Here is an 18298-nt window from a genome sequence, read left to right as displayed (position 1 = left end):
CTCTAATTTGTTCCCCCTGTCTTCACTTTGTCATCGTCCCTAAGCGCTTGCCACCCACTCTTGCTTGTCACAATCTTATATCTAATTCTTTCTTTCATGGTCACACCTCCCAGTCTAATGCACTGAAGTTTGCAGCAGTGCCTCTTGGCCCAAAAAGGAGCCAGTTCAGGTTCCTTTTGCTGGTTCCGAGGTGTCTTCTAACATTGCTTCTGCCTGTTGGGGTGGAGATATTTATGCTGTCTCTCCTTTAATATCTTGCCACCATCTCTTAGGAAAGTAAGGGTAGAAATATCAGACCCAAAAGCATGGCAGTCCTGAATGACAGTCCATACATGCACATTCCATACCTTTGTTAACGTGTACAATTATCCTTTCCATCACTTATTACAATAGTTAGTTTCTTCCATTATTCTTCCACTTCTTTTCTCACTGACATTCCAGCTATTTGTGACCTGACCCATAAACCGACCTCTTTTTCATAAGTTATGCCATACCTGCCATTTAAGATCTAACCATGAATTATTACTATACTACTATTATTATGAATGTGTATAGCACGAAAACTTCACACAGTCCTTTACAAACATAATTGCACATCTAGAAAGGTACAATATGATGACTACTTCCATATAGATTTCCAGAGCATAAATATGTTCCACTTCCCAAAGATCTTGACCTTTAAGACAAACACAGCCAAGACAAAACAATCGTATGATAGCTTTGGAAATGGATGACATAGTATGTCAAGGCTGCTTCCCCACTCTGAACTTTAGGGTACAAATGTGGGGGCCTGCATGAAAACTTCTAAGCTTAACTACCAGCTTAGATCTGGTCTGCTGCCACCATTCCCAAGTGGATTCCCTTCCCTGGGAAGCCTGAGAAACTCTTCACCAATTCCCTGGTGAATACAGATCCAAACCCCTTGGGTCTTAAAACAAGGAGAAATTAACCATTCCCCTCCTTCCTCCCATCAACTCCTGGTGGATCAAGATCCAACCCCCTTGGATCTAAAAACAAGGAAAAATCAATCAGGTTCTTAAAAAGAAGGCTTTTAATTAAAGAAAAAAGGTAAAAATCATCTCTGTAAAATCAGTATGGAAAATAACTTTACAGGGTAATCAAACTTAGAACTCAGAGGACCCCCACCCCCTCTAGCCTCAGGTTCAAAGTACAGCAAACAGAGATAAACACTCTAGTAAAAGGTACATTTACAAGTTGAGAAAACAAAGTAAAACTAACACGCCTTGCCTGGCTATCTACTTACAAGTTTGAAATAGGAGAGACTTGTTCAGAAAGATTTGGAGAACCTGGATTGATGTCTGGTCCCTCTCAGTCCCAAGAGCGAACGAACTCCCAAACAAAGAGCACAAACAAAAACCTTCCCCCCTCCCCCCCAAGATTTGAAAGTATCTTGTCCCCTTATTGGTCCTTTGGGTCAGATGCCAGCCAGGTTACCTGAGCTTCTTAACCCTTTACAGGGAAAAGGATTTTGGAGTCTCTGGCCTGGAGGGATTTTATAGTACTGTACACAGGAGAGCTGTTACCCTTCCCTTTATAGTTATGACATAGTATTATTAAGGAGAAGAGGTCAGAAGTGACTTCTGGAAGAAGTGAGTCTTAAGGACTTTGCCAAGGGGGGAGGGTGGGAGAAAAGGATGTTTGATGGATAAAAAGGAGACTGCATTATTAAAGATAAAAAGCTGAGAGATAGACAGCAATAAAGCCAGAGAACTGGATTGGGCTTCAGGAGTGAAAGGAGGGGCAGGAAGAAAGATGCAGGTACAGGCAATATTAGATATGGACACAGTTGATATGTGGACTAGGAGCTTGAATGCAGTATGGTAAGAGATTCAATGATAGTCTGATGATGTGGTCAGAGCAACAAGAGAGAAGGATGAATTGAGGAGTGTCATTTGAGTAGACTTGGGTGGAAAAGGCTGAAAAGGGAGAAGAAAACTACTGTAACCAAGGTGAGAGAGAACTAAGGGAGGGGTCAAGGGCTCTAACTGTATGGAATTGAGGAAAGAGACAACGTTAGTGATTATTAAAAAGGAAGACGAGACAGGTCTTAACAAGAGACTAAATATGGGAGAGCTGACACCATTTTTTCAAACCTCCTAGAGGTCAGTGGCAATAGGGAAGTGAGACAGGGGATGGGTCCAGAAGGAAAGATAAGGAGTTCTGTTTTGCAGCCTGAGTTTTAGGGCTTGTCTATACTTACCGCACTGGTTTGGCGGCAGGCAATCGAACTTCTGGGTTCGATTTATCGCGTCTTGTCTGGACGCGATAAATCAAACTCAGAAGTTCTCCCCGTCGACTCCGGTAATCCTGCTCGCCACGAGGAGTACGCAGAGTCGACGGGGGAGCCTGCCTGCCGGGTCTGGACCGCGGTAAGTTCGAACTAAGGTACGTCGACTTCAGCTACGTTATTCACGTAGCTGAAGTTGCGTACCTTAGTTCGATTTGGGGGGTTTAGTGTAGACCAAGCCTTAGATGATGCCTACATGTCCAAGGGGAGATGTCTGAGACAGAAGTGAAGGAATGGACAGAGTGAGAGAGCATGGGTAGAGAGTCAGCTTTGGGAATCAATTTCATAGTGCAGAGACTGTAGTTTAAATCAAGGGAGCAGATGATAGTAAGTGAGTTAGTGTAGAGGAAAGAGAGAAAGGCACTGAAAACGGAACACCATAAGAAAAGAAGAGGCTCAAGACCCACTAAAGCAGATGCTGAGGGTTAGCAAGATAGCTGAATAAGCAAAAGCGAACAAAGTTATGGAAGGGAAGAGGAGGAGAAGTGATCTACAGTGTCAAAAGCACCAGACAGCAGCCCAGGAATTGCCCCTTTGATTTAGCTATTGTGGTTATTTTTTTCTTCTCATCTATCCAGCTAACTACTGTACTGCTGCCTAACATTAACTCCTCTATAGACATAGGATTATCATGCCATCTAGGCAAAAGGGAGCATAACCCCCACACACCCATTTTGAGGCTGTCTTTATACCAGCATGTAATCTTTTATTTAAAAAACTAAAAGCCTAATGCAAGAAGAGAAAAAATTGTGGGGTGGGAGTTGCAGCTCTGCAACTTGCTCCTTCTCCCCCTAATCACAGAAAATCCTGTCACTCCCCAAACAATGGGGAATAAATTCTGAAGGTCCAGAGAGGAGGTTCCTAGGGTAACTAGGTTATTAATCTTGCATCATCCATCCCAGGACTCCAGTCTAGCGCCAATACTCTATCCACTATGTGATTCAAAAATTCTTTAAGTTGTGTTCTTTTGTCTCTTTACTATGCACATATCTGGTACCGTTCTCTGTGGTAATTTTAGAGATGAGAGAAGTGGATCAAAGTGCCACTTGCCAGAGTGTAAAGAAGCAGCGATTAAGTAAAGCTGGTCTTGTGGCTAGAAAAGATCTGGGACTCCAGAGACCTGGGTTCTATTCCCTGCTCTGCCTCTGACTGTGGATGGGCCACTTACCTGCTCTGTACCTCAATTTGCCCACCTGCAAAAGTGGATAATCCTGGCTGACCTCAGAGGGACAGGGCAGGACTGAGAATGGGTGGTTGGCTACAGTAACAGGCAACTGGATTTGATGACTCAATCGTATGTTCTTACATTAACTAATTCTAGTATGTAAAGCAAAATCAGATGGTAATGATCAAACACAGGAGGGAGGGAAATTTTTCTTAAAACTGGGACAAAAACACCCAGGTCTTGCAAACTCAGGCAGAGTGCCCAGACAGGCTGCTGCTATCAGGGTACTCCTGTAAAATCCGGACAGATGGTCTCCCTATGCATGTCAGGGCAGATGCTGAGAGTTCCTTTTCTTCTTAGTATGATTTCCATCTAACAGCATGAATACATATATATGTATGGGGCAGAGTTAATGTGCTTATTTGGAAAGGAAGGATTTGGTGGCATACCAGAACCCCAGAGGGGCTTGGTGTAAGAATAGGTGAGGGGGCTGATTCTGAGTCATACCTGACCCCAACTTACCCTACAGCCCCGCCACACTCCCAACTCACCCTGTTGCCCAACCACAACTCAACCCCAGGACCTTTCTGGCCACTCACTGGCAACCCTTCACTGAGTGCTCTGCTGCCATCCCAGGCGAGGGCAGTTATTCCCAATCCCAGCTGCTCTGCTCACTTCCATTGTCTTGCCTGCACTCACATGTTGTGGGTCAAACTTGAGTGATGAGTGGCATTGTGACCTGGCACACAGGGTGGCAGCTCCACTCAGGTTTGGCCCAGCTGTCCCTCTGTCGTGACAGAGGGTGGCCGGGCCAAACCTGAGTGGTGTTGCAATTCTGTTTGTCCCATCACAATGCCACTGAAATTTAGCCCGTCTGACCATCTTTCCGACAGAGGAGCGGTGGGGATAAATTTGAGTGAGTAGCATTCACTGTGTGCCAGGTTAAGTGCCAGAGCGCCGCTCCATCTGGTTGGACCCCCCCTAACTTTGTAGGCCCTGGCACAACTGCACCACTTGCACCATTGTAGCTACACTACTGGAAGGATTTCCTAAGGCATGAACAGGAAGCCCAGTGGGCACACATCCATGTTCACTGGCATGCATTGCTCATGTAATTCTTCAGAGGGGTCATTGAATCTTCAGTAATGCAAGACACTCTGGGCCTGATTCACTTCTGCCTACCACTTCGTGAATGCATCTACATCTATGCAGAGTGGATGTAAAATGCTACTACATCAGAATTATCCACTCCCCTAGACAGTCATTTACATCCCCTTGATACTTGCTTTGCAGAAATGAAAATGATTCCATAATGTGCAAAGTGCTGGGGAGTCAGGCCCTATGTCGGCCTCTGCAGCATTCCCTGTGGCAGGTCTGATGGAAGACAGCAAGAGAGCTGCTGAACACAAGTCCCTTAACTCAATGGCCAGTGCAGTTTCTCTAGTCGAATACGGTCACCTTTACCTAAGTAGGTTAAACAACAAGTTTCGCTCAGCCCATATTTGAAGACCTCAAAATCTTTCTCCCCTCTTGATACATGACTGACAATTGAATCTGCCTAGCTTCCCAGATGAAAATTAATGCACTAATAATGCAGATGTACACATGACCCATGGAACAAGAATATACATACATGGGTGACATTTTTGCTAAACAGCACTTTTAATATTGTTCCATAGTATTGAGAGAGAATACATTAATTACGAATAATGAACAACATAATGATGATGGAAATATGTTTCCAATTTTCCTACTGCACCTGCAGAACTATTTTGCATTACTAATTTAAAGTACCTGTGCAAAAGTAAAACCTTATGCTGCCTACTTCTAATGTGATGGGATTGCAATTTTAAATTGTTCATGATCAGTGCTAATAAAGACAAATTATGCGTCTAAGAGTTGCCTTGAATTCAATAGCATAGCTTTATTGCCTCTTTAGCAGCTGTTTATATGCCCCTTTCCCTATCACTCAGCAATATGATATGCCTTTTCCTCAAGACAAATCCATCATACTTGCTAAAGCTCCCAGTACTATACTTCAGCACACTGCATGGGATCCAATCAGCAGGGCCGGCTCCAGGCACCAGCTTACCAAGCAGGTGCTTGGGGCGGCCACTTCGGAGAGAGGCGGCACGTCCAGCTGTTCGGCGGCAATTCGGCTGACGGTCCCTCATTCCTGCTCAGAGCAAAGGACCTTCCGCCGAATTGCCGCCGCAGATCGCGATCGCAGCTTTTTTGTTTGTTTGTTTGGCTGCTTGGGGCGGCCAAAACCCTGGAGCCGGCCCTGCCAATCAGGTCGTAAACTTCATGCATATCTTTAGAGTCATATAAATAACTAATGGAGGAATGAATGCCACTTAACAGAATACAATTATAATAATAATAAATATTACAATTGTCTACAGGTCTATAGCTCTTGTCTCTCATGAAGGAAAGAGGATTCTGGGTAAGGAGAGATTTTAGAACTCTTTGGGAGTTGTATCAAAATATTTAAGAAATAACAAATTCTGGGTCAGGAATTTCCTGCCACACTTCTCTAGCCAGTAACTGCCAGAAAATGACTGGCCTGGATGTCACTAATGCTAAACTGTGAAAATACTTAAAGAAGAAATTAGGTAATTACTTTCTTTAATGCTGTAAACTTAAGCTAAAGTGAATGTTGCCAGGGTTCTGGTGTTCTGTTCACGGTACTGATTTTTGCCTACCAGTTAAAGTAACCAGTTGGAAGCAGAGACTTTAGATTTATAGATTTGCATTATTTCTTCACAATCTTAACACCTGGGATGTTATCAAATTGTTTGAGGAAACAAATGCTGTAAAGGCCTTAAATGTAACTAATTCACGTACAAACTGAAGCTGGCCAAAAAAAAAAAATATTTTGGCAAAATATTTGTCAGCTTCTGTTGGCATGTTGAGAAACTTTGAGCAGCTCTAATATAAACCTTGCTCCTGTAAAATTACATTTTCTAATGTAAAAATGTCCTTCTGCTAGCAAAGACTATGAGCCTTCCAAAATAAGAAGTGTATCTTTATTGTAATCTCAGATCCTTTGTTGGGAGACGCGCTGACTCAGAAATTCATGGCACCTGGCACGTCGTGAGCATGCATAAAGTGGTCCTGTTCTCTATGATTTCTGTGCCTGCTCCATCCCCGAGGTGATGCGTGATTGAAATTGGCAGCATGCCTGTTCCATGTGGATTTCAGCTCATAGGATTCTCATAAATTTCAAATCATAATAGGCTCCCAAAAGAGTGGGAACACAAAGGGACAGCACAGCATTATCACATGTACGCACAATGGGTGACGTTTTTTGGTGCATAGGCCTTGCGCTAGCCCTCTTCATGGAAGTGAGTTGTACTCTATGGAGGTTTCTTGTTTCTCACTGTAGTGAGGCGGTGTGGTTTCCCGCCACCCCGGAGAGAAACGAACCCCTCCGGACACCAGAGTGGGCGGAGCTAGTGAGCTCTGAGCCCGCCCCCCAAAGGGTCAGGCGGTGCCCTGGAAGTATAAAGGCTCAACCTCAGAGATCACTGGGGAAACAGCTGCTGGAGAGGCCAGATGCCTCTGGCCTAGGTCGTGACTGGGAAGCACCAGTAGCCTGCGGTACAAACAAGGACTGGCCTGACCTGCCCTGCGCTCGCTACCCAGAGGAGTTGCTGGGCCTGCCCTGCTCCAGCTACCTGGAGGAGTTGCCGGGTCTGCCTCTCGCCAGCTACCCCAAGGAGCCCATGATGCTGGACCCCCATGAGGACACCACCTTGACCCAGGTACAAGAGGGGGAATCTGGAAGTAGCCCGGGGGCAGCCGACCCTAGTCTGGCTGCAACACTGCCAGAGCCCATGTCAGTGTGTTGCGGCCAGGATCTTCACTGACACAGCAGCGGGTCTTCTGCCATTGCTAGGGCCCTGAGATGGGACACAGTGGCGTGGGAAGGCCTGCGTCCCACCTGCCACCCGACCCAACTCAGGGGTGGCGGTCTCCCCCTGTCCCAGGCCTTTTGGAGGCTTGGGCCTACTGTTGTTGCTCAGCCCTGCCTGAGCTCTTGACTCATTATTGCCCCACCCTGACCTAGGGCTGGGGCTTACTACTGTTTATATTGCTACTGCTATAGCATTATTGCTCAGCCCCGGCCTAAGGGCCTGAGTCATTTTTGCCCACCCTGACTAAGGGCCCGGGCTTATTACTACTCTTGTATGGATATTGCTCAGTCCTTGCCCGAGGGCCTGAGCGCCTGACTCATTGTTGCTCCGCCCTGACCAAGGGCACCGGCATAACTGTACTTATTTCTGCCTCCACAAGGGCCACCAAGGAAGACTCCTGCAGCCAAACTAATTCTCCAATACATCAACAGTGTGTAGTGAGGTGGGGTGGTTCCCCGACACCCCGGAGAGAGACAAGCCCCGGCTAACCTCTCTACACTCACCCACCAGAGGATTTGGCATGTTAAGTGTGTGCTGCCATCCTTGTTTTGGTGAATTCAGTTTTGTTTATCATCAGGATGGCTTTTTTAAAAAATAAAACTTATTTTTAAAGGGAATGTGAACCTATTTTCATGTCATATTTCTTTTAAGCAGCTTTAAGTGTTTTTGCCAATAAAAAAGCTCTTAATTTTATTTTCATATTTTTATTTCCCAATGAAATTACAAATCTAGGCCTGAATTTAAAAGCTACACAGAAATTAAAGCTACTTAAGCATTGCTGCATTTGGCATAGCAAAGCCTAACCAATTTAGAGGCTTAAATCTAATTTTCAAAAGGGATTTAGGTACTTAGGGAGTCTAACTGTCATATTTAGACTCCTAAGTGCCCACACCATTTTAGAAATTGACATTCAGGCACCTAAATCAGTTAGGCATTGCAATGGTGAGCACAGAAATGCCTAAATAGCTTTACAGATTTGGGTTTCACTGCTTGCACTCATGTGAACAGCACAGATAATACGCCCCGGAGTGAGTCCCGTACAAATATATTTCTGCTTCTTTCACCAAAAAGAAAGGAAGGTGTTATAAATATTCTGTAACAACTAAATGTTTTACTCTTCTAATTATTTAGCTGTTCATAAGATTCCTACAAACATTTCATCTCACAAGGGAGGTTAAATCTAATTGTTTCTACCACACCTACCGTACATAATTATACACCCTCTGTTGCTTTTGCATTGTTTAGTCTTCAGAGCTTTGCAACAGTGATGCCAGTGGATATGCTGATGAAGGTGTTGAGCTAATTAATGTATAATAAAGTAATGCTAAGTTTATCTCTGCGCTTCCACACCCCCATCCTGACGACAAGGTCTTTTTATAAATAAGCATCCATGCTGAAAAAAAATTACTGTGAACACAAGGCATTTAGGGGGAAAATGTTAATTTGACAAGATTACAAAATGAATCTATCATATGCTTTCATTTGAACTTTGTTCATGAAAGAGATTGTTTATATTTTAGATTCTGTTTTTTAAAGAAGTGATGAAAATTCACCAACAGGCAGCCTCTAGAACCCTCAAATAGAGAAGTGGGTTTGGTTTTGGTTTTCTGCCTCAGCAAACAACTTCACTATATGTCCTGTGAACCCTGTATCCAATCAGAACTAACCACCACAGCCTGGATTTTGAATCATTGGCTCCCATGGTTACTATGGAGTTCAATGATCACTCAATGCTTAAGCTGCTTGCAAGAGATCTGCTTTAGTCTAGTCTAGTCTCACCAGGCCCTGCATAACAACAACTTCAGAGCACCCCACCCGGACTGTCTGGAAAGCTCCGCCCTTAAAGACACAGTCACCAATACTACATCTTCTCTTTCCAAGTCAAAACTTAATAACAATAATATCCAAATAAACCACCTTACAAATACTTGTAACCAACCCCTATAACTATACTAAATAATAATGTTCAGTTACTCTTTGAGGTGCCCTGCACTGTCGCTTGGAACTGTAGGGTACCCCTAAAACATTAGCACCACTGATGTCATTGAGCCACGGAGTGTGAATCGTGTTATAACCTAGTGGTTAGGCACTCACCTGATGAAGGCGGAACACCTAAGTTCCAGTGGCTGCTCCAATGGATATTTAATTATTTATACAAAATGGAACAGCCTCAACAGGACTCACTGAGAGAGACCTACTCTAGAATAGTCAATTGCCTGGTTCTCAAGGCATTCACTTGGGATATGAGACACCTGGGTTCTAGTGCCTGTTCTAGAAGGGGAATTTGAACCAGGGTCTCCCACATCCCAGGTGAGTGCCCCAACTATTGGGCTACTGAAAAAAGGGGGTGGCCATCACCACTGCTTTATGAATAGCACTTAAGTCCCCTTGTGAATCTCGTCTGAAAAATTGAAGCATTTCATTCCGGAAAAGTCAAAATGGTTCATTTAGACATTTCGGGAGATGGGGGAAGAGCTGAATAAAACAGCCAAAATCAACACATGAATTCAGACAACATCAACCTAAATCTGCTGTGTTAACGTCTCTCCCAGGTAGGCTATTTCCATTACACAGAATCTACATTTTTGTTTGTTTAGCTTTAGCTCTGGTTCTTTCCAAAGCTACTTGAAGCCTCTGGTCATGCTCCTCTACTGTTTTTCCCCAGGTCAAAATATGATCTAAGTACATCTTAGTACCCTCTACACCATCAAAATTTTGTTAGATGTTCCAGTGAAACACTTTGGATGCCCAGTATGACCCAAAGAGCAGCATGGGGAAACAGAGTTTTCAAAGTGGGTGTTGAGAGTTTTATTTTTCTAAGGGCACTTGCCTGAACCCCGCTGACTCATCAGCAGTAGAAAAATAAAATATTTGGCATCAGCCATCTCCCCCAAAATGTCTCCCCTTGCAGAAAGTGGAAAATGTTCCTTTTTTACATATGTAGTCAGATCTTTGAGGTTCTGTATTTTTGGTTGTTGTGTGCATTTAAAAAAAAAAAAAAAAAAAAAGCATACCCACTCTGTTGGTTCTCCTGCTCACACTATGATTCCCAGAGTGGTAAGCCTATCTAGCTCCTCATTTAGCTTCTGCTTTAGGTCAAGAGGAACTTTCCTAAGGACATGAATGGTAGAGCAGTAGGGCTCTTTCAGCTCTATTCTGTAGTCTGTTGAGATCTTCCCTATCCCAGGGAAGATGTCCTCAAACTCTTTGTCAATTGTTTTGGTCCCTGTCCCTCCAAAGAGTGCACCCTTTTCATGAGACCAAGATCATGACATGCTTTTTTTAACAAATAATGTGTGCTCTTTTCTCTGATGCAATCTGTAATAGTATCTTTTCCAATTTATTTGATGGGGATACACTCACCACTGTAAGTCCTGAGTTACCCATTTACCCTCTATGCCTGTCCTTTTTTTTTTTTTTTTTTTTTAAACACTAAGAAGACATTATAATGCATTATAAATAAATGTTCCATTTGCTTTCAGGTTGATAGTCCAATCATCTTCTGCTGCAATGTTATCTCTTGCTCCTGTGAAAAATTCATCTGAGCTAGTGGTGCTATTGTAAACCCCTTTGACCATGCTGTGCACACTCTGCTAGTGTTTGCAAGCTCTTGCAAAGTGATGTAAACCATGGTATTTCTTGCATTTTTTCCCATATGCTGGGCATCGTCTTGGCTTGAGTAGTTGCCACAGTGTTGAGTCTGAACTTTTGATGAGCTTAAACTTAACCCAGACTTGATGTCTCTGTCTGAACTTTTAACCAAAGCTCTGACCTGCGAACTACTCATGACACCCCCCCTCCCCTTTAGTAGCCATCTCCCCTTATCTCTTTTTGAATTTACATCTTAACCTGTTTTATCCTGTAGAATCTTGATTGATTATGCATGACCATTATGATCTGTTAATCACTTTGTTTACTTCTGTGTATAAATATTGATGCTCACCCCTAATAAACTTGCCACACTTACTCTGAAGCCTTTCAAGCTAAGGATAGTGTGAGCCCGTTGATCAACGAATTGGGTGTCTGGTCTCTGACAGATTGTGAGCCCTATACCAACTCCGCACGAACTCGGGTGCTGGAGAGGTGAGTGAGGACTTGCTTTTTTACCTAACAACAGCATCAGTAGCTCCATGTGCTGTTTTCTCTGGCCTGTAACTTAGACCTGCACATGCCTTTCTGCCTTTTCTTGTTGTATTTTGGATTATCGGTCATTGACCACAGTGTCAGTGAAGTGTCCACCATCTATAAGCTTCGTTCTGGACTAGATGACTTCCTTTGCTTGGAAAATTCTAATTGCTTTGTCATGGGTTAATTGTTGATCTTCGGGTAGTCTCTCTCTAACCTTTTTGTCCCAGATCCCAATCATAATCTGGTTTTTGACCAGGATCACAGTTAGCCCCCCAAAATTGCAAGTTTGGCAGCTTTAGAACAGTCACAAACTCTTTTAAGATTTCACCTTCTTTTTGCACTCTGTTTAAAAACAAATCTCTCATGTATTTCACTTTTTCATGGAGTACTATTGCCCTCCAAATTCTGTAATACCGTTTAATAGTTAGTCTCCTTAGGGTTAACTGAAAACTGTTAAACACATCAAGAGCTTCAGAACCAGTTATTGTCAGAAATAAGGCCACCTTCTGACTTTCTTCCTGTTTGCTGACACCCTTTACTTGCAGATAGAGTCAAGTTCCATTTAAACTTTCTCCAGTTGTTTTCCATGCTTCCAGGGAGTTTCAGCCCTGGTGAGGCTTAACTGATCCATTCTTCCACTCAGGGTCTTTTCCTTTTCCTTTTATTTTTCTTCCCAGTGATCACTCAGTGTTTAAGGTGTTTGCAAGAGATCAGCTTTATTCTGTGTTTGGTTTCATCAAGCTGTGCCTAACAGCAAGAGCTTCACAGCATGTCCCCAGACTCTCTCTAGGAAGCTCAGACTTTAAAGTCACAGTCCACAATACCACAATCAGAGCCTCACAGAATACACTAAGCACATTACAGTAACAATCTCTATGGACTTGATCCAATAAAGGACTAAGGGTCCAACCGAAGAAAGCTTTTAAGCATATACTTAAGCCCACCCCAATTCAGAAAAGCACTCAAGCAAATACTTAACTTTAAGGATGGGCTTCAGAACCATTGATATCAATGGTACTGAAACACAGGCTTAAGTAATTTGCTGAATAGAGATTCCGTGCTGAATTGGGGCCTCTAGCATGTGCTGAGTTAAATGCATGCTTCAGTTATTTGCTGTATTGAGGCCTATAAATAGAAACTTATTAGAGCTGATTGAATAATTCATAGAGAATAACTTATTCTGTGAATTTAGTTGTTTTTTTCTGTTTGTGAATTGTTCATAAGCATTGCATGACTTTCTCAAATGTATTTGTTTTTCAAAATTTAATCACTAAAAAACCTCTGCAGATAAATTTGATCTGTAGAAAGTTCATGAACAGTGCATTGCAAATAGCCAGAGAGTGCCTATTTTGAACATTTACATTTCTAGATTTAAGCTGTGTTTAGTTGTGATTGGACACAGAGGCCTCCTAGTACTGTTTCTCTTCTCTGACTATTTTTAGAATCAGTTTTCCTGTGCAAATACTTCAATTTCAAAGTTCATAATTCCCTTCCTGCAAATATTTGTCAATATTCACTTAAATTGTAATTTCTGTGAATATTCTTTCCAGGATGCTAGCTCATTAGTCATAGAATATTAAAAACACAAAGTCTGTGAAGTAAATTCAGTTATATTATTCAAGAAAATATTCATGGAAATCTTTTTTGAAGTATTGGCCCAGGTTCTATTGGAATTTTAACTTATACATTACAATGCATTAAAATACTTCCAGATTACTATAAATGGAGTTTCACTATATCCACTTTCACCTTTTATTTTCACCATACATACTGAACAAATTGCAATTTTGTTTTCATTACTATAAATACAATGCCAGCTATCCACTTATTCTAATCAACCAAGCAGTTATTCATTAACTGATTTTTAAAAAGCATATTTTAATATAGGTGTCATGGAAGTGGTGGGTCTAGGAAAAATATTTTAAACAAGCAGAGAAGCATGTCTTTTGTTAAAAATTAATATTTAAAAAAATATTTCAAGTTAAGCTAAAGTTTTTTAGTTTCCTTAATGTCTAATATATTATTTTCTCAATAATAGCCTCTTCTGCCCAAGGTAGTTTTATTTTATTTATTTTATTTCATTTAGTTCATAGAAATGTCTTGAATCATGATAATAGAATACCTTGGGGTAACGTTCAAAAAATCATTTAAAAAACCTCTTTATTGATTTTCACATTTTTACACAATAAGAATGTACATTAAAGCTTTGGAAAGCAAACAGATGCCTATATGGAGCACAACGATCAAACAACAGAAAACACAAGAATTAAAGCACATCCCTGAGTCAGGGGAATACTTTACTAGAATAACACAATAAATTCCAGCAGTTCTCTTTAATGAGTTTCTAAATAAGCATTAACATCCTCTTTAATACAAAATAGGTTGATCTGATAACCAGATTCATGGCATCATTTGAATTAGCTACTACCCATCTCCCATGAGTTAAGAGCAGTTAGGAAATGGGTTATTAATAGACTGTGTGAAATGAAACTGAAAATATTTCCATGGGCATGTGTACATTTTTGCTTTAGATGATTTCACATGACATTTTGCTTTCTCAGTTGTTGAGAGCACTTTCTAAACTGAGTGCCTTCACATGCCAGTGAGCCCCATCCTAGTTCAGTACAGGGAGGAGAAAGGTACTCTATTTGAAAAATATTTTTGACCCAAGCAATTAGTCAAAGTTCGGAGCCATGGGGATGTTCCAGTTGGAAATAGTCTGCATCAAAGAAAATATCAAGCAATTTCTATTTTGTTTATTTACAAAGAATGTTCAAAGTCGTGCTTCTCAAACACAAGAGGAACCAAATCCTGATTTTCGAATACAAAAGGAACAGATTCTAGCTTACAACCACAATCCTCTTTAGCTAACAGAACCAAAAGCTTTCTCCATATATCTTTTCCCAGGCACTGTGCTCCCTGGCTACTGCTTGGTTTTCTTGCTTTTTGCCTCTGTGTCTCTGTTCTGTGTCTTCTCTGTTTCTGTGTATTCTTTACACACAAACACACACAGAGCCCCTGTTCAAAACAATACTTAGCAAAAGCTCCTTGGTCGGTTCACAGACTCCCTTTGTCTTAGGTGAAGGCTTGTCCTTACAGTTATGTTAATTGAAGGATGTATTCACACCTGTCAATCTCAATGAGGTATTAACCCATAACAAGACTTCACCCATCTCATAACAATATTTTGAAACATGGCTCCATTTCTAGCAGAGGTTTTCCTACCAGCTTGCATGCTGATGGAATCCAAAATATTTACAAATAGTTTAGGGACCACTCACACACTGCTAAAATGCAAGTGGGCGGATAACAAAGTAAGATGTTTTTTAGGATACATTTTTCAAAAGCATCTGAAGTTATTTAAGAGCCCCATTGACTTTGAATGGGATGTAGGATCCTAAGAGCTAAATTCACAAGGGTCAACTTAAGGGCATACCTGCCTCTTCAGGTATCAAAGTCCAATGTTTTGGCACCACTGGCTTCAACAAAACCTGCACTCAGCTGCCACCTAATCTTGTAGACGTCTGAAGTCCCTAGGCACCTAGGTTTCCACTGGTAAAGTCTTCTGGTTGCCCAAATATCTGCCAGAGCACACGCACAAAGCCTCCTAGGTCCTGACACCACCAAGCCAGTCAGCACCTAAGTTAACTCACACCTAAATTCCAGCAGGATTCATGAATTAAGTATAACTTTTTATCTCACCGGTGGGGCCCAACCCCAGTCTCAGCATTGCATTGTCTAATTTCCCCTTGTGAATCTACCTAAGTGATTACGTCAGTTTTGAAAAAGGGATTTAGATTTCTACATCACTTTGGTGCTTTTGAAAAAGTTTTTCTTCATAACCTTCACACAACTACCAAAAACTCAATGGGCCTCATTGACTTCAAGGGTCCAAGAGTGAGAAGCAGCCCAGTTTTTAAATTTGGGTGCCAAAGTGTGTCCACTCAAACTCCACTTTTGGGTGTTCAAATCAGTTTATACAATAGGTGACTAAAATAGGTGCTATGGACACCTAATTGCTGATTTGAGCAGCCAGATCTTTTCTCTCTTAGATTGTCATGTTCCTTTAAAGAAGCCCCTCTGACTGAATCAAGAGTGGCATTGATTGGAAGGTGGATGTTGTGTGGGTGGGGATAAAATAGTTAAAACTGAAGGACACTTGCACCCTACATGCACCCGAAGGCTCCAAGGCAAGAAAAACATCTGCTATTCCTTTCCGACTGCTTCAAGCAAACACAGCTCAGCCTTCGCCTCTTCTCTGTGACAACTTCACTTTCACTTACCCGGAAATGCACATCATTTGACTGCTAAAGGTTATGCTGCAATAGAACACAGGTTTCTGCTAGGTTTATTTCATGCATCTGCACCCAAAAATGTCACGCTGTAACCTTTTTTATCTCACCTTTAATTTTGCTTTCATATTCTGTACGTATTTTTTTGTCCTTTACCACTGAGATTCTGGTGTCCAATATTAATTCATCCAGTTGTGACTTTTGAAAATTGACTGCTGCAATTCCATTCGTTTTTAGTTTGTTCCAATTACTGTTTCATTTCATTTACCTGTACTAAACAGGGGGAGCAAGACCAATCATTATTAATTAGAATGGCATTTTGATACCATTAAGTTTGTAGGGATGCAAATGGATAAAAGCCAGGCAATTCAGTATAAAGGCTTACACACTTTCCTTGGCTTGTCCTGCTGACAGTAACTATTCCTGCATGTGCAGGTAGGGCACATTATGCACTGGTATGAGAACTATGAAATGCCTATGCCAATAGGCCACGCTACAAACAGGCTATCTGTCTTAACCTGGATGTTCTTTGCTTCTGTCACAAATTTGTGACACACCCTTAGAATTACAAATAGCTTTTGTGTATGCAGCTTTTTCCTGGGAAACTGTCCTTTGTTTTCTGGGTACTGCACCGTTAAATGTAGAGGAGTCTCCGTCCCTGCTGCAGAGGCAGCTGGCATTTTGTGTTTCAGTTCAAATGAAGAGTGTAGGCGGATGAGTACCTCTGTCCTCCCTCTTTCATGGAGACTTACTGTTTTGTTCTTTAACTCTTCCTTGTTTACCTTAATCTGAAATGAGTCATCTAAATTGAAAATACATGGTTCGCTCTTTTTGTATATGAGGAACAGCAACACTCTGGTCTAGTCACCTATCTATCTATCTAATCAGGTTTAAAGATACGTTTAAAGATAAAGATCTACTAAGTTATAATTATTGAAAATGAGGAATCTCCACATCATAAATTGTAATAAATCCTCTCCAGTAGTGTTAGTGTGAAAGTACACCTCTACCCTGATATAACGCTGTCCTCGTGAGCCAAAATATCTTACCGCGTTATAGGTGAAACCGCGTTATATCGAACTTGCTTTGATCCGCTGGAGTGCGCAGCTCCGCCCCCGCCCTCGGAGCACTGCTTTACTGTGTTATATCTGAATTCGTGTTATATTGGGTCATATTATATCAGGGTAGAGGTGTAACGGTTTTTAAAATGCATATTAATATATTTAATGATACCCTTACTCATATCAGCCTCCAAACTGAAGTTCTTCTTCTTCTTAGCATATGTGCAATGTGCCTCGGGTAGCACATGATCAGGATTCATCACCGAATTTGGTCCATTGGTTGGATCATTAACTTCCCTGGCTTGGTCTGAGTACTGACAGGAAGTGAGACATGAACGCTGATCCATGCCTCCCCACACTGAGGTGAAGGAGCATTAATCAATGGTGCTATTTGCATGAGTAAAGGTTTACAGGATTGGATCTACAAAGAGATAAAATGGCCTGTGAGTTATTTGAAATCTATCCTGCGTCCAGTTTGGTTTCTGATAGAGTATATCTGGGGACACTGGGCCTGAGTCTAATCTCAGTTATACTGGAGAAAATCCATTGTAATTCCATTGACTTTAGTGTAGTTATTCTGGATGTATACCAGTTTAATGAAGGTCAGAACCCGACTCACTCATTGTACACATTCTGATTGACTAAATACACCTTTCTGATGTCACAGCCATTCACAAACTCCCAAAGATGTGAACTCATCACTTATAGATTTAACAAAGAAAGTATTTAGGAAGAATGTCAACCAAATCCTGTAAACTCCCTTCCCTTCTCCTGTTCAATTTCCTCTCTTCCCCTGTCTCCCAAACTACCTTTGTGCAGCTAAGAATTTTAAATTTTAAATGGCTAACATGACTGAAGAGGTTTGGGAACCCTAAACAAGATTCCAGTTCAGGGTAGTTACTTGAGAAGCCGCTCAGCTCTGACACTCAGCAGAACCTGAGAAGCAGGTAGGCTGCTTCTAATAGAGCTAAGCTGAACTACGTGCAGTCTGTACTTTCTTGCTGGCCAGCTCCCTCGAGTATAGAAACCACTAGCTGGCTTTCCTAAGGCTAGTTGGTGCAGACACCGAGGCTTGACTCTGGTTTCTTCAAGACTGGATTACACTGAAGAGTCTAGCATTCCTAAGGCCAGTCAGTTCACCACAAGCTGGCAATTGTGTCTTCATGCTTTAGGGTTGGATCTAGACTACCATGAAGAAAGGAGGCAGTGGTGAGGGAGGCACTGTATGCCCTTGAGAAGATATAGACAAATCTGGGTTGACTGGGAGACTTGGACAATCAGAGTTTGTGCTGTAACAGCTTGTCTGGACTTCAAACTTTATCTTTCCTTTACAATATTAGCCAAGGAAGAAAAAAAAGCTTCTGGCATTTTCTGTAGCGAGATGGTATTCTAGCCTAGCTCTTTGAATGATTGTAAGTGAATGG

General features: G+C 41.8%; 1 long non-coding RNA gene across 2 annotated transcripts in view; it reads right to left on the bottom strand.

Moving 5' to 3' along the window:
* LOC128837639 (uncharacterized) overlaps positions 1 to 18298 on the bottom strand; it is a 49711-nt gene that overhangs the window by 17497 nt on the left and 13916 nt on the right. Inside the window, exons 3-4 of one of the 2 annotated variants that reach the window (XR_008445005.1) lie at positions 17053 to 17295; positions 15924 to 16086 (exon numbers count right to left, since the gene is read on the bottom strand). The exons of the other annotated variant lie outside the window; for it this stretch is intronic. This is a non-coding gene — a long non-coding RNA (uncharacterized LOC128837639). The remainder of the gene's footprint in view (positions 1 to 15923; positions 16087 to 17052; positions 17296 to 18298) is intronic. 2 annotated transcript variants of the gene reach the window in all.

Source organism: Malaclemys terrapin, chromosome 5 (assembly GCF_027887155.1).
Source record: "Malaclemys terrapin pileata isolate rMalTer1 chromosome 5, rMalTer1.hap1, whole genome shotgun sequence".
NCBI lineage: Eukaryota > Metazoa > Chordata > Testudines > Emydidae > Malaclemys > Malaclemys terrapin.
The sequence above is the reverse complement of the archived record's forward strand: the minus strand, read 5'-3'. Positions and strand labels throughout refer to the sequence as shown.